Raw genomic sequence first — 13,708 nt, forward strand, 5'->3', positions numbered from 1 at the left:
CAGCCCAAGAGATGCCACAGGCCTGTATCTGTATGCAGAACCCATGAAAGGGCCTGTCTGAGAAAACTGGCCTATCTGAGGGCCCATGATCCCTCACAGAGACCTGGGAAACCCCATTCCAGCAAGGGACCAGCCCTTCAGCTCTCACAAGAGCCAAGAGCATCTAGCTGCCAAGTCCCTGATGAAGGGTCCTTGTTGCCTCTCCCCACCTCCAGGCCTGGCCCCACATCCTCCCAACCAACACTTCTTGGAAGTCACTCAAGCACACCCCACAACTGACCATAAGCTCAGTCCATCCTCGTGCTCTGCCTCGACATGCACAGAGATCTGCGTGGTTGCTCCCCAGGGCAACACGTCATGAAATGGTGCCTCCATGGTCAGTCTTACTACACTTCAGGTCAATCGAGTTGAATTTCAAGGCCTGCATTCCAATCTGGTGGATGGGGAGCCATGTCAAGCATTCCTCCTTGGGGACCACAGAGATTCCCAAACAGGGCCAATTTCTTCTGTGGCAGCATTCCCTACTGTGGCCCGTGCAAGGCCACCAAACAACAGCCATGCAGCTACGCCCTCCTCAGCCCACATCCCGGGACCACCCCTCCCCTTCAGGTCAACAGGGCCTCACGATGGACATGATAACGGGATGCCCAAGGGCTCTGCAAAGCCTTCATGGGGGAATGGACACCCAGAAGCCTTTTCTCCTCTGGAGGGGGCTCTCTGACAAACCAGTGGCTTCCGGAGAGGACGACCAACCCAGGAGAAGCTATGGTCCTGTGTATGCATGCAGACCCCATCAGAGGCCCCATTCGGATCAAGTGGCTCCAACAAAGCACCATGATCCCTCACAGAGTCCTGGCACAACCCCATTGAAGACCACGGCATGGCTTCCAGCCCTTGAAATAACCAGCAGCATCCTGCCTCCAAGCACCTGAGGATGGGCTCCTGCCTGCCTCTCACCATCTCTAGGCAGGGGGCATGAGCCTTCCCTACTGACAGGTTTTGGGAAGCCATAAAGCACACACCACAAGGGACCATTCCCTCAGTGGGTGATCATACTCTGGCGCTAGGTGCACAGAGGTCTCTAGAGATGTTCCGCCTGGGGCCAAGGAAGAAAACACTGCCTCGATGTGCTCTCTGACTAGAATACAGCTCTAATGAAGGCATGTGAGTGCACCAGATGTGAGCCCATAAATTTGGGGCAGCAGCAGACATTCCTCCTTGGTAGGCAGGAGGTTGCCAAAAGACTACCCTGTACTGCCTGCTGTGAGGGCAGCCAGCCCATAGTTCAAAATTCTCTGGGGCCTATCAGTAGCAACCAAAAGAGCCACTCACTGCGGAACATTCTGGCTGTGGTGAGTCCATTCCAAGGCTTGGCCTGAAACACAAAATTCAAAGCAGAAAGGCTTAAGGAAAGACTCCACCCATGGCTTCAGAACATGTGGGCCCTGGCACTATGGAGCAGGATAGAAAACCAAAGGTGGCAACACATCTTGGATATGTGGAAGCCATCTACACTGGGAGGAGTCTCAAGGGATTTCCTCGAGCGAGAGGCTGCTCCAACACCCACACCCAAACCCACAACCACACCCACACCCAGGGCTCTGCAATGGACCAACAATGCAGGCCATCCTGCCCCTGGATCCCTCTGTTAGGCCTCAGCGTAATCCTATTGAGCATGATTTTTTGGTCATCAGCTCTCTTCAGGACCATATGAGTTCTCATCATCGACCCAACTGAGGCCCTCTTCATTCACCTGCGCCCTGTCACATGTGAAGGCTTACCTCAGATGCTTCCTGGAAAGAAGGATGCCTGAAGGGATGTGCCATTCTGTCGAATCCACGTGCTGGGCCAAGGCTCATGGTGATTGCCCTAGGGAACATAGGCCAAACACAGATCTTCATTTCTCTGGGGACGATGGCTGCCAAGAGGTGAGAAGGACAGCTGTGAGAACTCCAACTCCATGCTAGATGCATTGGGGCACGTGTGTGCCACACGCTCATGCATCGAATGATGCTACAAGAAATACCTGCAGCAATACATCCAGGAACATAGGGCCCAAATGTACCTCCACGCAGAGACAGGAACACATAGCTGAAACGCATACAAACAGCTCCCTACATAGCTTCCTTCCTGCCTCCCTTCCTCCAGAATGCTCTAGCTCCCTCCCCTTTGACCCTCGTCCTTGGCTCACTCCCTCCATCCATCCATACTTACAAAGATGAAGGCATGAGTGGACAGGTGGATCAATGCCATCTTATGTACCTTAATACTGTGTCAGGGGCAGATGAAATAACCAGTACGTATATGTCTCCCCAGGGAAGGACTAGCCTCATGGATCCTCCAGGCAGCACAAGGCCTGGCACCAGGTCTGCTTGGTGGGGAAAACACTGGGGGTGTTTCTGGGGGGAATGGAGACATTCCTCTGGGCCCGACCCTGGTGTGGGCAAGCGTGTGCTGGCCGATGTCACACTCGGCTTGTCCATGTGCACAACACCCAGACAATGAGGCCTTTATGTCCCACACAGTGGACATTCACAGGAGCTGGAGGGAGCTCTCTTGGTAGGCAGTGGCTCCCGTAGAGGAAGGCCAGCCCAAGAGATGCCACAGGCCTGTATCTGTATGCAGAACCCATGAAAGGGCCTGTCTGAGAAAACTGGCCTATCTGAGGGCCCATGATCCCTCACAGAGACCTGGGAAACCCCATTCCAGCAAGGGACCAGCCCTTCAGCTCTCACAAGAGCCAAGAGCATCTAGCTGCCAAGTCCCTGATCAAGGGTCCTTGTTGCCTCTCCCCACCTCCAGGCCTGGCCCCACATCCTCCCAACCAACACTTCTTGGAAGTCACTCAAGCACACCCCACAACTGACCATAAGCTCAGTCCATCCTCGTGCTCTGCCTCGACATGCACAGAGATCTGCGTGGTTGCTCCCCAGGGCAACACGTCATGAAATGGTGCCTCCATGGTCAGTCTTACTACACTTCAGGTCAATCGAGTTGAATTTCAAGGCCTGCATTCCAATCTGGTGGATGGGGAGCCATGTCAAGCATTCCTCCTTGGGGACCACAGAGATTCCCAAACAGGGCCAATTTCTTCTGTGGCAGCATTCCCTACTGTGGCCCGTGCAAGGCCACCAAACAACAGCCATGCAGCTACGCCCTCCTCAGCCCACATCCCGGGACCACCCCTCCCCTTCAGGTCAACAGGGCCTCACGATGGACATGATAACGGGATGCCCAAGGGCTCTGCAAAGCCTTCATGGGGGAATGGACACCCAGAAGCCTTTTCTCCTCTGGAGGGGGCTCTCTGACAAACCAGTGGCTTCCGGAGAGGACGACCAACCCAGGAGAAGCTATGGTCCTGTGTATGCATACAGACCCCATCAGAGGCCCCATTCGGATCAAGTGGCTCCAACAAAGCACCATGATCCCTCACAGAGTCCTGGCACAACCCCATTGAAGACCACAGCATGGCTTCCAGCCCTTGAAATAACCAGCAGCATCCTGCCTCCAAGCACCTGAGGATGGGCTCCTGCCTGCCTCTCACCATCTCTAGGCAGGGGGCATGAGCCTTCCCTACTGACAGGTTTTGGGAAGCCATAAAGCACACACCACAAGGGACCATTCCCTCAGTTGGTGATCATACTCTGGCGCTAGGTGCACAGAGGTCTCTAGAGATGTTCCCCCTGGGGCCAAGGAAGAAAACACTGCCTCGATGTGCTCTCTGACTAGAATACAGCTCTAATGAAGGCATGTGAGTGCACCAGATGTGAGCCCATAAATTTGGGGCAGCAGCAGACATTCCTCCTTGGTAGGCAGGAGGTTGCCAAAAGACTACCCTGTACTGCCTGCTGTGAGGGCGGCCAGCCCATAGTTCAAAATTCTCTGGGGCCTATCAGTAGCAACCAAAAGAGCCACTCACTGCGGAACATTCTGGCTGTGGTGAGTCCATTCCAAGGCTTGGCCTGAAACACAAAATTCAAAGCAGAAAGGCTTAAGGAAAGACTCCACCCATGGCTTCAGAACATGTGGGCCCTGGCACTATGGAGCAGGATAGAAAACCAAAGGTGGCAACACATCTTGGATATGTGGAAGCCATCTACACTGGGAGGAGTCTCAAGGGATTTCCTCGAGTGAGAGGCTGCTCCAACACCCACACCCAAACCCACACACACACCCACACCCAGGGCTCTGCAATGGACCAAAAATGCAGGCCATCCTGCCCCTGGATCCCTCTGTTAGGCCTCAGCGTAATCCTATTGAGCATGATTTTTTGGTCATCAGCTCTCTTCAGGACCATATGAGTTCTCATCATCGACCCAACTGAGGCCCTCCTCACTCACCTGCGCCCTGCCACATGTGAAGGCTTACCTCAGATGCTTCCTGGAAAGAAGGATGCCTGAAGGGATGTGCCATTCTGTCGAATCCACGTGCTGGGCCAAGGCTCATGGTGATTGCCCTAGGGAACATAGGCCAAACACAGATCTTCATTTCTCTGGGGACGATGGCTGCCAAGAGGTGAGAAGGACAGCTGTGAGAACTCCAACTCCATGCTAGATGCATTGGGGGACGTGTGTGCCACACGCTCATGCATCGAATGATGCTACAAGAAATACCTGCAGCAATACATCCAGGAACATAGGGCCCAAATGTACCTCCACGCAGAGACAGGAACACATAGCTGAAACGCATACAAACAGCTCCCTACATAGCTTCCTTCCTGCCTCCCTTCCTCCAGAATGCTCTAGCTCCCTCCCCTTTGACCCTCGTCCTTGGCTCACTCCCTCCATCCATCCATACTTACAAAGATGAAGGCATGAGTGGACAGGTGGATCAATGCCATCTTATGTACCTTAATACTGTGTCAGGGGCAGATGAAATAACCAGTACGTATATGTCTCCCCAGGGAAGGACTAGCCTCATGGATCCTCCAGGCAGCACAAGGCCTGGCACCAGGTCTGCTTGGCGGAGAAAACACTGGGGGTGTTTCTGGGGGGAATGGAGACATTCCTCTGGGCCCGACCCTGGTGTGGGCAAGCGTGTGCTGGCCGATGTCACACTCGGCTTGTCCATGTGCACAACACCCAGACAATGAGGCCTTTATGTCCCACACAGTGGACATTCACAGGAGCTGGAGGGAGCTCTCTTGGTAGGCAGTGGCTCCCGTAGAGGAAGGCCAGCCCAAGAGATGCCACAGGCCTGTATCTGTATGCAGAACCCATGAAAGGGCCTGTCTGAGAAAACTGGCCTATCTGAGGGCCCATGATCCCTCACAGAGACCTGGGAAACCCCATACCAGCAAGGGACCAGCCCTTCAGCTCTCACAAGAGCCAAGAGCATCTAGCTGCCAAGTCCCTGATCAAGGGTCCTTGTTGCCTCTCCCCACCTCCAGGCCTGGCCCCACATCCTCCCAACCAACACTTCTTGGAAGTCACTCAAGCACACCCCACAACTGACCATAAGCTCAGTCCATCCTCGTGCTCTGCCTCGACATGCACAGAGATCTGCGTGGTTGCTCCCCAGGGCAACACGTCATGAAATGGTGCCTCCATGGTCAGTCTTACTACACTTCAGGTCAATCGAGTTGAATTTCAAGGCCTGCATTCCAATCTGGTGGATGGGGAGCCATGTCAAGCATTCCTCCTTGGGGACCACAGAGATTCCCAAACAGGGCCAATTTCTTCTGTGGCAGCATTCCCTACTGTGGCCCGTGCAAGGCCACCAAACAACAGCCATGCAGCTACGCCCTCCTCAGCCCACATCCCGGGACCACCCCTCCCCTTCAGGTCAACAGGGCCTCACGATGGACATGATAACGGGATGCCCAAGGGCTCTGCAAAGCCTTCATGGGGGAATGGACACCCAGAAGCCTTTTCTCCTCTGGAGGGGGCTCTCTGACAAACCAGTGGCTTCCGGAGAGGACGACCAACCCAGGAGAAGCTATGGTCCTGTGTATGCATGCAGACCCCATCAGAGGCCCCATTCGGATCAAGTGGCTCCAACAAAGCACCATGATCCCTCACAGAGTCCTGGCACAACCCCATTGAAGACCACGGCATGGCTTCCAGCCCTTGAAATAACCAGCAGCATCCTGCCTCCAAGCACCTGAGGATGGGCTCCTGCCTGCCTCTCACCATCTCTAGGCAGGGGGCATGAGCCTTCCCTACTGACAGGTTTTGGGAAGCCATAAAGCACACACCACAAGGGACCATTCCCTCAGTGGGTGATCATACTCTGGCGCTAGGTGCACAGAGGTCTCTAGAGATGTTCCGCCTGGGGCCAAGGAAGAAAACACTGCCTCGATGTGCTCTCTGACTAGAATACAGCTCTAATGAAGGCATGTGAGTGCACCAGATGTGAGCCCATAAATTTGGGGCAGCAGCAGACATTCCTCCTTGGTAGGCAGGAGGTTGCCAAAAGACTACCCTGTACTGCCTGCTGTGAGGGCAGCCAGCCCATAGTTCAAAATTCTCTGGGGCCTATCAGTAGCAACCAAAAGAGCCACTCACTGCGGAACATTCTGGCTGTGGTGAGTCCATTCCAAGGCTTGGCCTGAAACACAAAATTCAAAGCAGAAAGGCTTAAGGAAAGACTCCACCCATGGCTTCAGAACATGTGGGCCCTGGCACTATGGAGCAGGATAGAAAACCAAAGGTGGCAACACATCTTGGATATGTGGAAGCCATCTACACTGGGAGGAGTCTCAAGGGATTTCCTCGAGCGAGAGGCTGCTCCAACACCCACACCCAAACCCACAACCACACCCACACCCAGGGCTCTGCAATGGACCAACAATGCAGGCCATCCTGCCCCTGGATCCCTCTGTTAGGCCTCAGCGTAATCCTATTGAGCATGATTTTTTGGTCATCAGCTCTCTTCAGGACCATATGAGTTCTCATCATCGACCCAACTGAGGCCCTCTTCATTCACCTGCGCCCTGTCACATGTGAAGGCTTACCTCAGATGCTTCCTGGAAAGAAGGATGCCTGAAGGGATGTGCCATTCTGTCGAATCCACGTGCTGGGCCAAGGCTCATGGTGATTGCCCTAGGGAACATAGGCCAAACACAGATCTTCATTTCTCTGGGGACGATGGCTGCCAAGAGGTGAGAAGGACAGCTGTGAGAACTCCAACTCCATGCTAGATGCATTGGGGCACGTGTGTGCCACACGCTCATGCATCGAATGATGCTACAAGAAATACCTGCAGCAATACATCCAGGAACATAGGGCCCAAATGTACCTCCACGCAGAGACAGGAACACATAGCTGAAACGCATACAAACAGCTCCCTACATAGCTTCCTTCCTGCCTCCCTTCCTCCAGAATGCTCTAGCTCCCTCCCCTTTGACCCTCGTCCTTGGCTCACTCCCTCCATCCATCCATACTTACAAAGATGAAGGCATGAGCGGACAGGTGGATCAATGCCATCTTATGTACCTTAATACTGTGTCAGGGGCAGATGAAATAACCAGTACGTATATGTCTCCCCAGGGAAGGACTAGCCTCATGGATCCTCCAGGCAGCACAAGGCCTGGCACCAGGTCTGCTTGGTGGGGAAAACACTGGGGGTGTTTCTGGGGGGAATGGAGACATTCCTCTGGGCCCGACCCTGGTGTGGGCAAGCGTGTGCTGGCCGATGTCACACTCGGCTTGTCCATGTGCACAACACCCAGACAATGAGGCCTTTATGTCCCACACAGTGGACATTCACAGGAGCTGGAGGGAGCTCTCTTGGTAGGCAGTGGCTCCCGTAGAGGAAGGCCAGCCCAAGAGATGCCACAGGCCTGTATCTGTATGCAGAACCCATGAAAGGGCCTGTCTGAGTAAACTGGCCTATCTGAGGGCCCATGATCCCTCACAGAGACCTGGGAAACCCCATTCCAGCAAGGGACCAGCCCTTCAGCTCTCACAAGAGCCAAGAGCATCTAGCTGCCAAGTCCCTGATGAAGGGTCCTTGTTGCCTCTCACCACCTCCAGGCCTGGCCCCACATCCTCCCAACCAACACTTCTTGGAAGTCACTCAAGCACACCCCACAACTGACCATAAGCTCAGTCCATCCTCGTGCTCTGCCTCGACATGCACAGAGATCTGCGTGGTTGCTCCCCAGGGCAACACGTCATGAAATGGTGCCTCCATGGTCAGTCTTACCACACTTCAGGTCAATCGAGTTGAATTTCAAGGCCTGCATTCCGATCTGGTGGATGGGGAGCCATGTCAAGCATTCCTCCTTGGGGACCACAGAGATTCCCAAACAGGGCCAATTTCTTCTGTGGCAGCATTCCCTACTGTGGCCCGTGCAAGGCCACCAAACAACAGCCATGCAGCTACGCCCTCCTCAGCCCACATCCAGGGACCACCCCTCCCCTTCAGGTCAACAGGGCCTCACGATGGACATGATAACGGGATGCCCAAGGGCTCTGCAAAGCCTTCATGGGGGAATGGACACCCAGAAGCCTTTTCTCCTCTGGAGGGGGCTCTCTGACAAACCAGTGGCTTCCGGAGAGGACGACCAACCCAGGAGAAGCTATGGTCCTGTGTATGCATACAGACCCCATCAGAGGCCCCATTCGGATCAAGTGGCTCCAACAAAGCACCATGATCCCTCACAGAGTCCTGGCACAACCCCATTGAAGACCACAGCATGGCTTCCAGCCCTTGAAATAACCAGCAGCATCCTGCCTCCAAGCACCTGAGGATGGGCTCCTGCCTGCCTCTCACCATCTCTAGGCAGGGGGCATGAGCCTTCCCTACTGACAGGTTTTGGGAAGCCATAAAGCACACACCACAAGGGACCATTCCCTCAGTGGGTGATCATACTCTGGCGCTAGGTGCACAGAGGTCTCTAGAGATGTTCCGCCTGGGGCCAAGGAAGAAAACACTGCCTCGATGTGCTCTCTGACTAGAATACAGCTCTAATGAAGGCATGTGAGTGCACCAGATGTGAGCCCATACATTTGGGGCAGCAGCAGACATTCCTCCTTGGTAGGCAGGAGGTTGCCAAAAGACTACCCTGTACTGCCTGCTGTGAGGGCGGCCAGCCCATAGTTCAAAATTCTCTGGGGCCTATCAGTAGCAACCAAAAGAGCCACTCACTGCGGAACATTCTGGCTGTGGTGAGTCCATTCCAAGGCTTGGCCTGAAACACAAAATTCAAAGCAGAAAGGCTTAAGGAAAGACTCCACCCATGGCTTCAGAACATGTGGGCCCTGGCACTATGGAGCAGGATAGAAAACCAAAGGTGGCAACACATCTTGGATATGTGGAAGCCATCTACACTGGGAGGAGTCTCAAGGGATTTCCTCGAGCGAGAGGCTGCTCCAACACCCACACCCAAACCCACACACACACCCACACCCAGGGCTCTGCAATGGACCAAAAATGCAGGCCATCCTGCCCCTGGATCCCTCTGTTAGGCCTCAGCGTAATCCTATTGAGCATGATTTTTTGGTCATCAGCTCTCTTCAGGACCATATGAGTTCTCATCATCGACCCAACTGAGGCCCTCCTCACTCACCTGCGCCCTGCCACATGTGAAGGCTTACCTCAGATGCTTCCTGGAAAGAAGGATGCCTGAAGGGATGTGCCATTCTGTCGAATCCACGTGCTGGGCCAAGGCTCATGGTGATTGCCCTAGGGAACATAGGCCAAACACAGATCTTCATTTCTCTGGGGACGATGGCTGCCAAGAGGTGAGAAGGACAGCTGTGAGAACTCCAACTCCATGCTAGATGCATTGGGGCACGTGTGTGCCACACGCTCATGCATCGAATGATGCTACAAGAAATACCTGCAGCAATACATCCAGGAACATAGGGCCCAAATGTACCTCCACGCAGAGACAGGAACACATAGCTGAAACGCATACAAACAGCTCCCTACATAGCTTCCTTCCTGCCTCCCTTCCTCCAGAATGCTCTAGCTCCCTCCCCTTTGACCCTCGTCCTTGGCTCACTCCCTCCATCCATCCATACTTACAAAGATGAAGGCATGAGTGGACAGGTGGATCAATGCCATCTTATGTACCTTAATACTGTGTCAGGGGCAGATGAAATAACCAGTACGTATATGTCTCCCCAGGGAAGGACTAGCCTCATGGATCCTCCAGGCAGCACAAGGCCTGGCACCAGGTCTGCTTGGTGGGGAAAACACTGGGGGTGTTTCTGGGGGGAATGGAGACATTCCTCTGGGCCCGACCCTGGTGTGGGCAAGCGTGTGCTGGCCGATGTCACACTCGGCTTGTCCATGTGCACAACACCCAGACAATGAGGCCTTTATGTCCCACACAGTGGACATTCACAGGAGCTGGAGGGAGCTCTCTTGGTAGGCAGTGGCTCCCGTAGAGGAAGGCCAGCCCAAGAGATGCCACAGGCCTGTATCTGTATGCAGAACCCATGAAAGGGCCTGTCTGAGAAAACTGGCCTATCTGAGGGCCCATGATCCCTCACAGAGACCTGGGAAACCCCATTCCAGCAAGGGACCAGCCCTTCAGCTCTCACAAGAGCCAAGAGCATCTAGCTGCCAAGTCCCTGATCAAGGGTCCTTGTTGCCTCTCCCCACCTCCAGGCCTGGCCCCACATCCTCCCAACCAACACTTCTTGGAAGTCACTCAAGCACACCCCACAACTGACCATAAGCTCAGTCCATCCTCGTGCTCTGCCTCGACATGCACAGAGATCTGCGTGGTTGCTCCCCAGGGCAACACGTCATGAAATGGTGCCTCCATGGTCAGTCTTACTACACTTCAGGTCAATCGAGTTGAATTTCAAGGCCTGCATTCCAATCTGGTGGATGGGGAGCCATGTCAAGCATTCCTCCTTGGGGACCACAGAGATTCCCAAACAGGGCCAATTTCTTCTGTGGCAGCATTCCCTACTGTGGCCCGTGCAAGGCCACCAAACAACAGCCATGCAGCTACGCCCTCCTCAGCCCACATCCCGGGACCACCCCTCCCCTTCAGGTCAACAGGGCCTCACGATGGACATGATAACGGGATGCCCAAGGGCTCTGCAAAGCCTTCATGGGGGAATGGACACCCAGAAGCCTTTTCTCCTCTGGAGGGGGCTCTCTGACAAACCAGTGGCTTCCGGAGAGGACGACCAACCCAGGAGAAGCTATGGTCCTGTGTATGCATGCAGACCCCATCAGAGGCCCCATTCGGATCAAGTGGCTCCAACAAAGCACCATGATCCCTCACAGAGTCCTGGCACAACCCCATTGAAGACCACGGCATGGCTTCCAGCCCTTGAAATAACCAGCAGCATCCTGCCTCCAAGCACCTGAGGATGGGCTCCTGCCTGCCTCTCACCATCTCTAGGCAGGGGGCATGAGCCTTCCCTACTGACAGGTTTTGGGAAGCCATAAAGCACACACCACAAGGGACCATTCCCTCAGTGGGTGATCATACTCTGGCGCTAGGTGCACAGAGGTCTCTAGAGATGTTCCGCCTGGGGCCAAGGAAGAAAACACTGCCTCGATGTGCTCTCTGACTAGAATACAGCTCTAATGAAGGCATGTGAGTGCACCAGATGTGAGCCCATAAATTTGGGGCAGCAGCAGACATTCCTCCTTGGTAGGCAGGAGGTTGCCAAAAGACTACCCTGTACTGCCTGCTGTGAGGGCAGCCAGCCCATAGTTCAAAATTCTCTGGGGCCTATCAGTAGCAACCAAAAGAGCCACTCACTGCGGAACATTCTGGCTGTGGTGAGTCCATTCCAAGGCTTGGCCTGAAACACAAAATTCAAAGCAGAAAGGCTTAAGGAAAGACTCCACCCATGGCTTCAGAACATGTGGGCCCTGGCACTATGGAGCAGGATAGAAAACCAAAGGTGGCAACACATCTTGGATATGTGGAAGCCATCTACACTGGGAGGAGTCTCAAGGGATTTCCTCGAGCGAGAGGCTGCTCCAACACCCACACCCAAACCCACAACCACACCCACACCCAGGGCTCTGCAATGGACCAACAATGCAGGCCATCCTGCCCCTGGATCCCTCTGTTAGGCCTCAGCGTAATCCTATTGAGCATGATTTTTTGGTCATCAGCTCTCTTCAGGACCATATGAGTTCTCATCATCGACCCAACTGAGGCCCTCTTCATTCACCTGCGCCATGTCACATGTGAAGTCTTACCTCAGATGCTTCCTGGAAAGAAGGATGCCTGAAGGGATGTGCCATTCTGTCGAATCCACGTGCTGGGCCAAGGCTCATGGTGATTGCCCTAGGGAACATAGGCCAAACACAGATCTTCATTTCTCTGGGGACGATGGCTGCCAAGAGGTGAGAAGGACAGCTGTGAGAACTCCAACTCCATGCTAGATGCATTGGGGCACGTGTGTGCCACACGCTCATGCATCGAATGATGCTACAAGAAATACCTGCAGCAATACATCCAGGAACATAGGGCCCAAATGTACCTCCACGCAGAGACAGGAACACATAGCTGAAACGCATACAAACAGCTCCCTACATAGCTTCCTTCCTGCCTCCCTTCCTCCAGAATGCTCTAGCTCCCTCCCCTTTGACCCTCGTCCTTGGCTCACTCCCTCCATCCATCCATACTTACAAAGATGAAGGCATGAGTGGACAGGTGGATCAATGCCATCTTATGTACCTTAATACTGTGTCAGGGGCAGATGAAATAACCAGTACGTATATGTCTCCCCAGGGAAGGACTAGCCTCATGGATCCTCCAGGCAGCACAAGGCCTGGCACCAGGTCTGCTTGGTGGGGAAAACACTGGGGGTGTTTCTGGGGGGAATGGAGACATTCCTCTGGGCCCGACCCTGGTGTGGGCAAGCGTGTGCTGGCCGATGTCACACTCGGCTTGTCCATGTGCACAACACCCAGACAATGAGGCCTTTATGTCCCACACAGTGGACATTCACAGGAGCTGGAGGGAGCTCTCTTGGTAGGCAGTGGCTCCCGTAGAGGAAGGCCAGCCCAAGAGATGCCACAGGCCTGTATCTGTATGCAGAACCCATGAAAGGGCCTGTCTGAGAAAACTGGCCTATCTGAGGGCCCATGATCCCTCACAGAGACCTGGGAAACCCCATTCCAGCAAGGGACCAGCCCTTCAGCTCTCACAAGAGCCAAGAGCATCTAGCTGCCAAGTCCCTGATCAAGGGTCCTTGTTGCCTCTCCCCACCTCCAGGCCTGGCCCCACATCCTCCCAACCAACACTTCTTGGAAGTCACTCAAGCACACCCCACAACTGACCATAAGCTCAGTCCATCCTCGTGCTCTGCCTCGACATGCACAGAGATCTGCGTGGTTGCTCCCCAGGGCAACACGTCATGAAATGGTGCCTCCATGGTCAGTCTTACTACACTTCAGGTCAATCGAGTTGAATTTCAAGGCCTGCATTCCAATCTGGTGGATGGGGAGCCATGTCAAGCATTCCTCCTTGGGGACCACAGAGATTCCCAAACAGGGCCAATTTCTTCTGTGGCAGCATTCCCTACTGTGGCCCGTGCAAGGCCACCAAACAACAGCCATGCAGCTACGCCCTCCTCAGCCCACATCCCGGGACCACCCCTCCCCTTCAGGTCAACAGGGCCTCACGATGGACATGATAACGGGATGCCCAAGGGCTCTGCAAAGCCTTCATGGGGGAATGGACACCCAGAAGCCTTTTCTCCTCTGGAGGGGGCTCTCTGACAAACCAGTGGCTTCCGGAGAGGACGACCAACCCAGGAGAAGCTATGGTCCT

The 13,708-nt window shown here is 54.3% G+C and overlaps 5 non-coding genes across 5 annotated transcripts; all 5 read right to left on the reverse strand.

Moving 5' to 3' along the window:
- Positions 1-1,650: 1,650 nt before the first annotated feature.
- On the reverse strand, positions 1,651-1,731 carry LOC130847365 (small nucleolar RNA SNORD115). The gene has a single exon (XR_009052130.1). It is a non-coding gene; the product is annotated as a small nucleolar RNA SNORD115 (small nucleolar RNA).
- Positions 1,732-4,237: 2,506 nt separating this feature from the next.
- Positions 4,238-4,318, reverse strand: LOC130847366 (small nucleolar RNA SNORD115). The gene has a single exon (XR_009052131.1). It is a non-coding gene; the product is annotated as a small nucleolar RNA SNORD115 (small nucleolar RNA).
- Positions 4,319-6,824: 2,506 nt separating this feature from the next.
- LOC130847367 (small nucleolar RNA SNORD115) lies at positions 6,825-6,905 on the reverse strand. The gene has a single exon (XR_009052132.1). It is a non-coding gene; the product is annotated as a small nucleolar RNA SNORD115 (small nucleolar RNA).
- A 2,506-nt stretch (positions 6,906-9,411) lies between these two features.
- LOC130847368 (small nucleolar RNA SNORD115) lies at positions 9,412-9,492 on the reverse strand. Its single transcript, XR_009052133.1, has one exon. It is a non-coding gene; the product is annotated as a small nucleolar RNA SNORD115 (small nucleolar RNA).
- Positions 9,493-11,998: 2,506 nt separating this feature from the next.
- LOC130847369 (small nucleolar RNA SNORD115) lies at positions 11,999-12,079 on the reverse strand. Its single transcript, XR_009052134.1, has one exon. It is a non-coding gene; the product is annotated as a small nucleolar RNA SNORD115 (small nucleolar RNA).
- Between the last annotated feature and the right edge of the window lie 1,629 nt (positions 12,080-13,708).

This window comes from Hippopotamus amphibius, chromosome 2 (genome assembly GCF_030028045.1).
Source record: "Hippopotamus amphibius kiboko isolate mHipAmp2 chromosome 2, mHipAmp2.hap2, whole genome shotgun sequence".
NCBI classification, from domain to species: Eukaryota; Metazoa; Chordata; class Mammalia; order Artiodactyla; family Hippopotamidae; genus Hippopotamus; species Hippopotamus amphibius.